Raw genomic sequence first — 11,022 nt, 5'->3', positions numbered from 1 at the left:
CATTTGGCAGTGTTACTCTGGCCCATTTACCCAGTGACCCAAGAAGTTGCTGGATTTGAGTGGGGCCCACAAGAGAAGGCTCCGCAACGGGCCCAGGCTGCTGTGCAAGCTGCCCCGCTGCTTGAGTTATGTGATCCAGTGGATCCGTGCTGCTTGAGGTGTCAGTGGCAGATAGGGATGAATGGAAGAATCACAGTGCAAGCATTTAGAATTTTGGAAAAAAGCCTACCATCTTCCAAAGATGACTACTTTTCTTTTGGAAGACAATTCTTTGTCTGCTTCTGGGCCTTAGTAGAGACTGAATGTTTGACCGTGGGCTGCCAAGTTACCATGCAACCTGAGTTGCCCATCATGAACTGGCTGTTATCTGATCCACCAAGTCATAAAATTTGGCATACACGGCACTCCATCATCAAATGGAAGTAGTACATACATGATCTGGTTGGAATAGGCCCTGAAGGCACATGTAAGTTACATGAAAAAGTGACCCAAATGCTCATGGTATCTACTCTTGCAACACTGCTTTCTCTCCCACTGCCTGCACCTATGGTGTTACCAGGAGTTCCCTATGATCAATCGATAGGAGAATACTCAGGCCTGGTTTGCAGATGGTTCTGCACAATATGCAGACACCACCCAAAAGTGGACAGCTGCAGTACTAGAACCTCTTACTGGAATATCCCTGAAAGACAGCTGCGAAGGGAAATCCTCTTACTGGCCAGAACTTTGAGCAGTGCATCTGATTGTGCACTTTTCTTGGAAGGAGAAATGGCCAGACCTGTGATTATATATATCAGTTCAGGCTGTGGCCAGTGGTTTGGCTGGATGTTCAGGGAATTGAGAAGAACATGACTGGAAAATTGGTGACAAATTTAAGGAAGAGGTGTATGGACAGACTTCTCTGAGTGCGCAAAACACATGGTGATGTTTGTGTCCTATGTGAATACTCACCAAAGGGAATTTTAATAATCAAGTGGACAAGATGACCCCTTCTGTGGATACTGGTCACCCTTTTCTCCCAGCTACCTCTGTCATTGCCCAATGGTCTCATGAACAAAGTGACCATGATGGCAGTGATGGAGGTTATGCTTGGTGAAGTAACGTGGACTTCCACTCAACAAGGCCAATCTGTGGCTTACAGCCACTACTGAAGGTCCAATTTGCCAACAGCAGAGAGCAACATTGAGTCCCTGATATGGCCAACATTGAGCAGAGACCAACATCGAGTCCCTAGGGTGATCACACAGCCACCTGGTGGTAGGTTGATTATATGGAGACATTTTCATCATAGAAGGGACAGTGTTTGTTCCTAATGTAATACTCTGGATATTGTCTTCCCTGCACACAATGCTTCTGCCAAAACTACCATCTGTAGGCTTATAGAATGCTTTATTCATCATTGTAGTATTCCACATTGCATTGTTTCTGATCAAGGAACTCACTTTACAGCAAAAGAAATGGAGCAATGGACCCATGCTCGTGCGATTTGCTGGTCTGATTATGTTCCCCATCATGCTGAAGCAATTGGCTTCATAACACAGTGGAAGAGCATTTCGAAGTCTCAGTTACGACACCAGCTAGGTGGCAATTTCTTGCAGGGGTGGAGTGAAGTTCCCCAGAAGGCTGTATATGCTATGAATCAGTGTCCAATATAAGATCTTGTTTCTCTTATAGCAAGTAGCATTCACAGGTCAAGAGATCAAAGGACAAAAGTGGGAGTGGCACCACTCCCTATTACCCCGAGTGACCCACTAGCAAAATTTTTGCTTCCTGTTCTTGACTTTACGCTTTGCTGACCTAGAGGTCTTAGTTCTAGAGGAAGGGATATTTCCACCAGGAGACACAATAGTGATCCTGAGAACTGGAAGTTAAGACTTCCACCTGGCCAATTTGGGGTCCTCATATTTCTCAATAGGTAAAGAAGGGAGTTACAGTGTTGGCTGGGATGATTGGTCCTGACTACCAAGGGGGAAATTGGACTACTATTCCACAATGGAGTTAAGGAAGAGTAAGTATATCCAGAATACAGGAGATTCCTTAGGGTATCTTTTAGTATTACCATGCCCTGGGTTTTATGTCAATAGAAAACTACAACCCGACCAGGCAGGGCTACAAATGGCTCAAACCCTTCAGGAATAAAAGTTGAAGTCGCCCTACCAGATAAAGCTGAGGTGCTTGCTGAAGGCAACGGGAATACAGAATGGGTAGTGGGAAAAGGTAGTTGTAAATACCAGCCATGACCATGTGGACAATTATAGAAACAAAGATGGTAATTGCCATGTCTATTTTCTCCTTATTTTGCTATAAACACATTTGTGTGTGTATCTTTGTTATCCTTCTGCTCTTATTCCCTTATCATGTAACATAAGGTGTATTTATAATATTTTATATCATATTATTTAAGTATTGTTAATTTAATTTATTTTTCTTTTGAGACAGGGTCAGGCTCTGTTACCCAGGCTGTAGTGCAGTGGCACGATCTTGGCTCACTGCAACCTCCGCTTCCTGGGCTCAAGCCATCCTCCCACCTCAGCATTCCGAGTAGCTGGGGCTACAGGCACACACCACCATGCCTGGCTAATTTTTGTATTTTTTTGTAGAGTTGGTGTTTCACCATGTTGCCCAGGCTGGTCTTGAACTCCTGAGCTCAAGCGATCTGCCTGCCTTGGCCTCCCAAAGTGCGGGATTGCAGGTGTGAGCCACTGCACCCAGCCAAGTGTTTATAGGATAGCAAAGAGTAAACATCTTTCAAGGATTTTACTTCCTCATCTGGGAAATAAGTTACTGTGTGTTTTTTATTGTATCCAGGGTAGTATTAAGGTAGGTGGAATTATGACCTATTATTTTTATTTGGAGAATAAGTTTGGTTCAAGGAGATGTGTATGGGTGCCAAGTTGACAAAGGGTAGACTTGTGGTAATAAATTTTATGTGTCAACATGACTGGGCCATGGGGTGTGCAGGTTAAACATAATTTTTGGTGTGTCCATGAGAGTGCTTCTGGATGGACTCAACCACTGGCTGAATTACAGCACAGGCCTTCCTGGGTCTCTGACCTGCAGATAGCAGATCATGGCACTTCTTGGCCTTCATAACTGTGTGAGCCAATTCTTCATATAAATCTCTCTCTCCCTCTAGTATGTTTATATATGTAAATATAGTTATATGTTATCAATATATTTATATTAGTAAAATACTACATGTTTACATATATAAATAATACATATACTGGGTATGGTGGCTCACACCTGCAATATATTTTATATATATAAAATATATATAGTATAATACTAATATAAATACTATATATATATATATATATATATATATACTTGATATTGTCCCACAACTTATTGATGCTTTGTTTAGTTTTCTTCTGGCTTATATTTTCTCTCAGTGTTTAATTTGGATAGTTCCTATTGCTATATCTTCAAATTCACAAATCTTTTCTCCTATAGCATTTCATCTGCTGTTAATCCTGCCAATATATTTTTCAGTTTAGTTAATTTTATTTTTCATTTCTAGAAGTTTAGTTAGGCATTTCATTTTTCTCCTGACTATACTCATGCTTTCTTGTACTTCTTGAACACATGGAGTGAATTTGTAATTCTTGTTTTGATGTCCTTCTACAGATTCTAACATCTGAGTCATATATAGGTCTATGTTTATAGAATGATTTTTTTTTCTGGTCCTGGGTCTTATGCTTCTGCTTATTTGCATACTAGGTAATAGTTTATTGAATGCCAGACATTGTACACTTTATGTTACTGGGTGCTGGATTTCTAAACATTCCTTTAGATACTTTACTTTTACACTGAGGGCTAATTTGGCCCCAGCGAGGCAATATGCTTTTGAGAACTGTACCCAATGCCCCACCGTATTGGGAGATCTTCCCAAACTGGCTAGGGAAAACACTGTTTCTGGTCCTGTGTGAACTCCTGGAATTGTTCTGCATACTCCTCTCTGCTATTCTTTCCCCAGCCTCAGTAGTCTCCTTACACAAGCGCATAGCAGTACTCCGCCAAAGTCTTGAGGGACTGCTCTGCAGATCTCTGGAACCCTCACTCTCTGCAGTTCTTTTTCTTTGACACTTTGCCTCACAAATTTTTCTCATTTTGCCCTGCTGGAACTCTGAACTTTGTCTCCTTAATCAGTGAGACTGTTGGACTCTGTTTTGGTTTCTTTTTTCTGGGATCAGCCTGGAAATTCTCCCGGCAGTGAGCTGGGGGGACTTGCAGGGCTGATCTCACTTGTCTTTCTCTCAGGGATCACAGTCTTGCGCTGCCTGTTGTCCAGTGTCTGAAAACTTTCACTTCATATATTTTGTTCAGCTTTTAGTTGTGCAAGGAGGGAAGGTACATCTAGTCTCTGTTATTCCATCATGATTAAAAATAGAATTCTGTTTTGGTAAACAGTTTTCATCTTGTTTAGGTAGCTTCTCTCTATTCCTATGTTAGTTAATGTTTTTATTAGAATGCTGTTAAATATTAGAGAAACACCTTTTTACATTAATTCATAAAATCATGTGGGCTTTCTTCTTAATTTATGTAGATAGGATTCCTATTGTTGAATAACTTTTGCGTTTCTGGAAGGAATCCTCATTGGTCAAGTATTTTACATTATTAAAAACAGTAACAAAATGACTGACGTTATGGTAAGTCCCTGGATGACTGATGTGTCACCTTAAGAGCTGCCTGTCTGGATTGGCAACATCCCAAGGGATTCATCACGAAGATTGGCCTGCTGGAACTTAAGCAGCAAAACGAATTTTTTTCTAATAGAGCTATTAAAAATTGTGATGGGCTCTTTGACAATTTAAAAGATTCTTTTTTACATTTGGAAGCATCTTTTCATTTTTTAGACTGATTGAAGTTGTCCCACAATGCCCTGATGCTCTTCTCATTTCTTTTCATTGTTTTTTTCCTCTTTGTATTTCAATTTGGATGGCTTTTATTGTCTTCAAGTTCACAAATCTTTTCTTCTTAGTGTCTAATCTCCTGTTAATCTCATCCAATGTATTTTCATGTTAGACATTGTAGTTTTAACTTCAGAAGTTCAATTTGGGTATTTAAAAAATATTTTCTATATATCTACCAACATGTTCAGTCTTCTAAATTTTTGAGCATATAGGATACAATTATAATAACTATTTCCACTAATTCTATAGTCTGTGTCATTTCTGGGTTGTTTTTCATGTTTGTTTTCTCTATATTAAGGGTCATATTTTCCTGTTTTTTTTTTTTTTTTTTGCATGCCTGGTAATTTTTTATTAGATGCAAGACATTGTGATTTTGACCTCGTTGGATGCTGCACCTAAAGGTGGATGGAAGAGGAAGAGCCTTGGGGGCTACCATTCTGGCTGGAGAAGCGGCACCAGGTTCCCTCTTGTGGATGCAGCAAGGTAAGAAAGTAAAGTGGATGTTCTCTTCTGGGAGAGAAGCGGCCTCCCACTCTGCCTGTGGACTGAAACACGCACTTGCATTGCTGTGGCTTAGCTGAGGGCTTGTAACTCAGGACAGGAGCAGTGATGGTGACAAGAGCAGGGGAGTGATACAGGAGAGGTACAGCCCCAGCCCCAGGACACAGCAGATCTCAGTATTGGGAAGCGAGGAGTTCAGTATCAGTAAAGTGAGCCATAAGAGAGAAAGGAAAGCAGCCTTTGCAGACAGAGGTGGAACCAGTTGAAAGGAGGAGGGGAACTCCTTGCAAAGAACGTTGCTGGTAGCATCTAGAGGCTGTAGGGATCATTCTCAGGCCATCCAAGAGCTCTGAGAAGATTGGGGGGAAGCCGGAATTTCACTGTGGTTGCTAGGATGGGCTCAAGCCCGAGGCTATTTTTATTTAAATGCCATTATTTTTGTTTTTATTTTTTGGTATTAACCCTGTCAGGTTAGTGAGCCTAGAGAATACCTGTTACAAATGAAATATAATTCTGAAATGTTAATGTGTGGGAAGGAACAAGTAAGGCTTGAGAAATATAACCTGGGCATGTAATGATGCTAGAGAACTTACAATCTTTGCCTGAAAGTTTTGGATGCACAAAAGTCCTTTATTGTCGTTTTGTTTACTTAGTTCTTACTGAGATTGAGACAGTCTTACTGTATAATGCCTAAAGATCTCACGTAAGAGTGATACTGGCTTTTTTTCCCTATTGGTTTCTTTTTCTTTTCTTTTCTTTTTTTTTTTTTTGAGACGGAGTCTCGCTCTGTCGCCCAGGCTGGAGTGCAGTGGCGCTATCTTGACTCACTGCAAGCTCCGCCTCCTGGGTTCAGCCACTCTCCTGCCTCAGCCTTCTGAGTAGTTGGGACTACAGGGGCCCACCACCACGCCCGGCTAATTTTTTGTATTTTTTGTAGAGACGGGGTTTCACCGTATTAGCCAGGATGGTCTCGACCTCCTGACCTTGTGATCCACCTGCCTCGGCCTCCCAAAGTGTTGGGATTACAGGCGTGAGCCACTGCACTCGGCCACATAAGTAAGATCTTTAGTGGTGATTTGTGAGATTTTGGTGGACACATTGCCCGAGCAGTATACACTGCACCCAAATTGTAGTCTTTTATCCATCACTCCCTTCCCACCCTTTCTCCCTGAGTCCCCAAAGTCCACTGTGTCATTCTTATGTCTCTGTATCCTCATAGCTTAGCTCCCACATATGATTGAGAACATACAATGTTTGGTTTTCCATTCCTGAGTTACTTCACTTAGAATAATAGTCTCCAGTCTCATCGAGGTTGCTGTGAATGCCATTAATTCATTCCTGTTTATGGCTGAGTAGTATTCCATCGTATATGTATACCGCAGTTTCTTTATCCACTCACTGACTGATGGGCATATGGGTTGGTTCCACATTTTTACAACTGAGAATTGTGCGCTATAAACATATGTGTGCAAGTATCCTTTCCGTGTAATGACTTCTTTTCCTCTGGGTAGATACCCAGTAGTGGATACCCTAATATGTTTTCCAAACTTTTAGATTTCTCTTCTTAGGAATGCCGATTTTTCTTTGGTTTGGTCATTTAACATAATCCCAGACTTCTTGGAGGCTTTGTTCATATTTTTTTATTCTTTGTCTTTGTTGGATTATTTTGAAAACCTTGTCTGTGAGCTCTGAGGTTCTTTCTCCTGCTCATTCGCTTCTATTGCTGAGACTTTCCAGAGCATTTTGAATTTCTATAACTGCATCTGTTGGTTCCTGAAGTTTTGATTGCTTTTTATTATATGCTACCTATTTCATTGAAAATTTCTCCCCTTACTTTTTGTATTTTTTTTTTATTTCCTTAAATTGGGCTTTGCCTTTTTCTGGCACCTCTTTGACTAGCTTAATAACTGACCTTATGAATTCTTTTTCAGGTAAATCAGGGATTTTTTTTTTTGGTTGGATCCATTGCTGGTGAGCTAGTGTGATTTTTTGGAGGGTATTAAAGAGCCTTGTTTTGTCGTATTACCAGAGTTGGTTTCCTAGTTCCTTCACATTTGGATAGGCTCTGTTGGAGGGAAGGTCTAGGGCTCAAGGCTGTTGTTCAGATTCTTTTGTCCCACAGGGTGTTCCCTTGATGTAGTACTCTCCCCCTTTTCCTAGGATGTGGCTTCCTGAGATCTGAGCTGCAGTGATTATTATCTCTCTTCTGAAATTAGTCACCCAACAGGTCTACCAGGCTCTGGGCTGGCCCCGGGAGTTGTCTGAACAGAGTCTTGTGATATGAACCATCTGTGAGTCTCTCAGCTGTGGATACCAATGCCTGCTCTGGTGGAGGTGGTGGGGGGTGAAATGGACTCTGTGAGGGTCCTTCGTTTTGGTGGTTTAATGCACTATTTTTGAGCTGGTTGGCTTCCTGGTGGGAGGTGGCACTTTCCAGAGAGCATCAGCTGTGGTAGTATGGGAGGGATCAGGCGGTGGGTGGGGCCCTAGAACTCCCAAGAGTATATGCTGTTTGTCTTCAGCTACCAGGGTGGCTAGGGAAGGATCATTAAGTGGGGGCAGCGCTAAGCATGTCTGAGTTCAGCCTCTCCTTGAGCAGATCTTGCTTGTGGGGGATGGAGGTGTGGTTCCCAGGTCAATGGAGTTATGTTCCTAGGAGGATTATGCTGCCTCTGCTGTGTCATGCAGTTGTCAGGGAAGTGAGGGAAAGCCGGCAATCACAGGCCTCACCCAGCTCCCACACAACCCAAAGGGCCAGTCTCACTCTCACCATTCCCCGCTCAACAGCACCAAGTCTGTGTCCAAGCAGTGGGCAAGTGGGGCTGAGAGCTTGCCCCAGGCTACCAGCCTCCCAGCTGTGAAAGCTGTGAACCCTTCATGCTTCCCCGCCTGTGGTCTGCACACAGGATTCACGCCCTCCCTGTAGTTCTGGCCAGGAGACTTCTTGTTCAGTTGGAATTGTTACAAAGTTCAGCTGGAGGCTTCCTTCTCCCTGTGGTCTTTTCCCAGTGCCTCTGGTAGCCGTCTCCAGTGACCCCTGGGAGGCAAGGCAGAAATGGCTTGCTAGGGCACCCAGAGAGCCCACAGGGATTTCCCACTGCTTCCTGTACCGCTGCATTTCACTCGGCTCTCTAAATTGACTCAGCACCAGGTAATGTCAGAATCTTCTCCAGTGATCTAGATCTTGAGGTTCCCCAGTGAGGTTGTGTGTTTGGGAGTGAATGATGCCCCTTTCCCACTTCCATAGTTTGGGCACTCACGGTATTTGGGGTGTCTCCCAGGTCCTGCAGGAGCAATTCACTTCCGTCAGAGGGTCTGTGGGTTCTCTTAGGCTTTCCTGATTTCTTCCTGCAGTCATTCTGGAGCAAAAGTTCATGATGCAATACTCCACATGCTGCTCTGTCCATCTGAGTGGGAGCTGCAATCTAGGCCTGCCTCCTGTCTGCCATGATCCTTCCACAGAGATATTAGCTTTGACACTCGTCTATGTGGATGAAAAAGCCACAGGACCCTTTAATTTCTATTTTAGTATTCCTCATATATTTTCTGCATTCATTTACATGTCTGCCTCCCCAGCAACTTCTTATGGCACCATGCTTTGTAATTACCATGTGCTGAGTGGCTACTAAGTGACAGATATTTATATACTTTATGTGGCTTAACTTACACACTCTTCTGAGAAGCTGTATAAATTTCATTCTCTTGTTTTTGTTTCCAGGTCTAGGAAATGGAGGTACAGTGAGATAAAATAAGTTGCCCAAAGCCATATGGCGATTAAGACTTGAACTCTAAAAGGGTTTTATTTTTAATTCTATTTAATTAACTTACTTTTTTGAGACAGGGTCTTGCTGTGTTGCCCAGGCTGGTGTGCAGTGGTGCAGTCACAACTCACTGCAGCCTCTACCTCCTGAGCTCAAGGGATCCTCCCATCTCAGCCTCCCAAGTAGCTCGGACCACAGGAAGGTGCCACCACGCCAGGCTAATTTTTTATTTTTTAGTAGAGGTGGGGGTCTCACTGTGTTGCCGAGGCTGGTCTTGAACTCCTGGGCTCAGGCAGTTCTTCTATCTCAGCCTCCCAAAGTGCTGAGGTTACAGGCTTGAGCTACTGTGCCCGACCTGTTTTGTTAATCTCTAAGTGCCCTGCATCTGCTCTAAGGAGTGTGGTGTAGTCCTTGATATTGGATAACTGAGTAACGCAGGTAGTTTGTATGAGAAGTGCAGTAACCACTTGGTGAATGGAAGATGATGCTGTAGACTTGCCCGTGATTCACAACTGGGACACTGTGGTTACCAGGACATAGCTTCCAGAATGGCTGACTAAAACTAGAAAATGCAGACTCCACTGGGTCTTTGTGTTTCTGTTTTTTAAACGGGAAAATTAATTCTGCCATTTACCTTCAAAGAGTTAGTGGGAGTGACATAAAATTGTTGATAAAAATCTTTGGAAGTCTCAGTGAGGGGATCTGCTAGCATTGATGAAATTATTTCATTCGTGAACAGTCTAAGGGCCAAGGGAAGAGAAGAGTGACATAGAATCTCCTTTCCTTGAGATCTTAGAATCACGCCTGCCTCCTTACCTCCATCCAGGACTGTTAAAAAACTCCCAAAGCAGGGACTTTTAGGCCCACAAGTACTTAGCCTCCTCTTCCCACCTCCTGTTCATCTCCGTTTCCAATGTTCCACTGCCATCACTGCCAGGAAGTTCTGCAGAGAAGAATGAAGAAGAACCGTATGATCCTAAACATGTTCTCTGAAGATACTATCAACCCACCATTGGCCTTATTTACTGGAATGTTTTTATAACTTTTATTTGACACCTCTTCCCATCGTTTAAAATTAATCTGGTGCTTCCCTGCATAATCTCTTGAGATTTGTACATGTCTCCCAGCATCACATTTGTCCTTTTAACAAGCACACTCCTTCCACTGCTCATGGCCAACTTGGGTTCACTACAACCAGGGAATCTATGTCTTGCAACAATCACGTCTTTATCAAACTTAAATTTATTTTCTTTTGTTTCTGAGAACTGTAATTCCACTCCAAGGCCTATACTGTACCCCACAGAGCTGCATGTATGTTTAACGAAAACATGTCCTAGAATATTCACAATACTTCTACTACTTATGCCCTCAAACTGGAAACTACCCAAATACCAGAGAGTAGAATGGATGAATGAATTGTAGTAATACTTATTGAATACAATACAATAATGATAATGAATTAACTGGAACTATATCCAAGAAGGATGAATCTCACAGGCATTATGCTGGCTGAAATGAGCCAATCGCAGAAGTGTACATATTCTATAACTCTGTTACAGAAAGTTCAAAGAACAGGCAAAACCAATGCACAATGTTAGAAGCTGGGATTGCATTTATCCTGGGGTAGGGGATGGAGTATTGGCTGGAAGTAGGGGTGAGGAGGCCCTCTGCTGTTTTTGTTGTATTCTCTTTACCTGGGTGCTGGTTTTGAGGGTGTGTTCACTTTGTGAAAATACACTGAGCTGTAAACTTACGACCTATGTACATTTCTGTATGTGTGTTTTTATAAAACTTACAGAAAACAAAGAAGAAGTATATTGCCATATATTGATTGGACTCTATTT

General features: G+C 42.5%; 1 long non-coding RNA gene across 1 annotated transcript; it reads left to right on the top strand.

Moving 5' to 3' along the window:
* Nucleotides 1–250: 250 nt before the first annotated feature.
* LOC116477490 (uncharacterized) lies at nt 251–10,277 on the top strand. Its single transcript, XR_004250471.2, has 3 exons — nt 251–466; nt 5,272–5,399; nt 9,918–10,277. It is a non-coding gene; the product is annotated as an uncharacterized LOC116477490 (long non-coding RNA).
* Nucleotides 10,278–11,022: the final 745 nt, after the last annotated feature.

The sequence above is a fragment of the Hylobates moloch genome, unplaced genomic scaffold, assembly GCF_009828535.3.
Source record: "Hylobates moloch isolate HMO894 unplaced genomic scaffold, HMol_V3 SCAFFOLD_11, whole genome shotgun sequence".
In the NCBI taxonomy this organism is placed as follows: domain Eukaryota; kingdom Metazoa; phylum Chordata; class Mammalia; order Primates; family Hylobatidae; genus Hylobates; species Hylobates moloch.
Note: the sequence above shows the minus strand (reverse complement) of the source record. Positions and strands in the feature narration are given on the sequence as shown.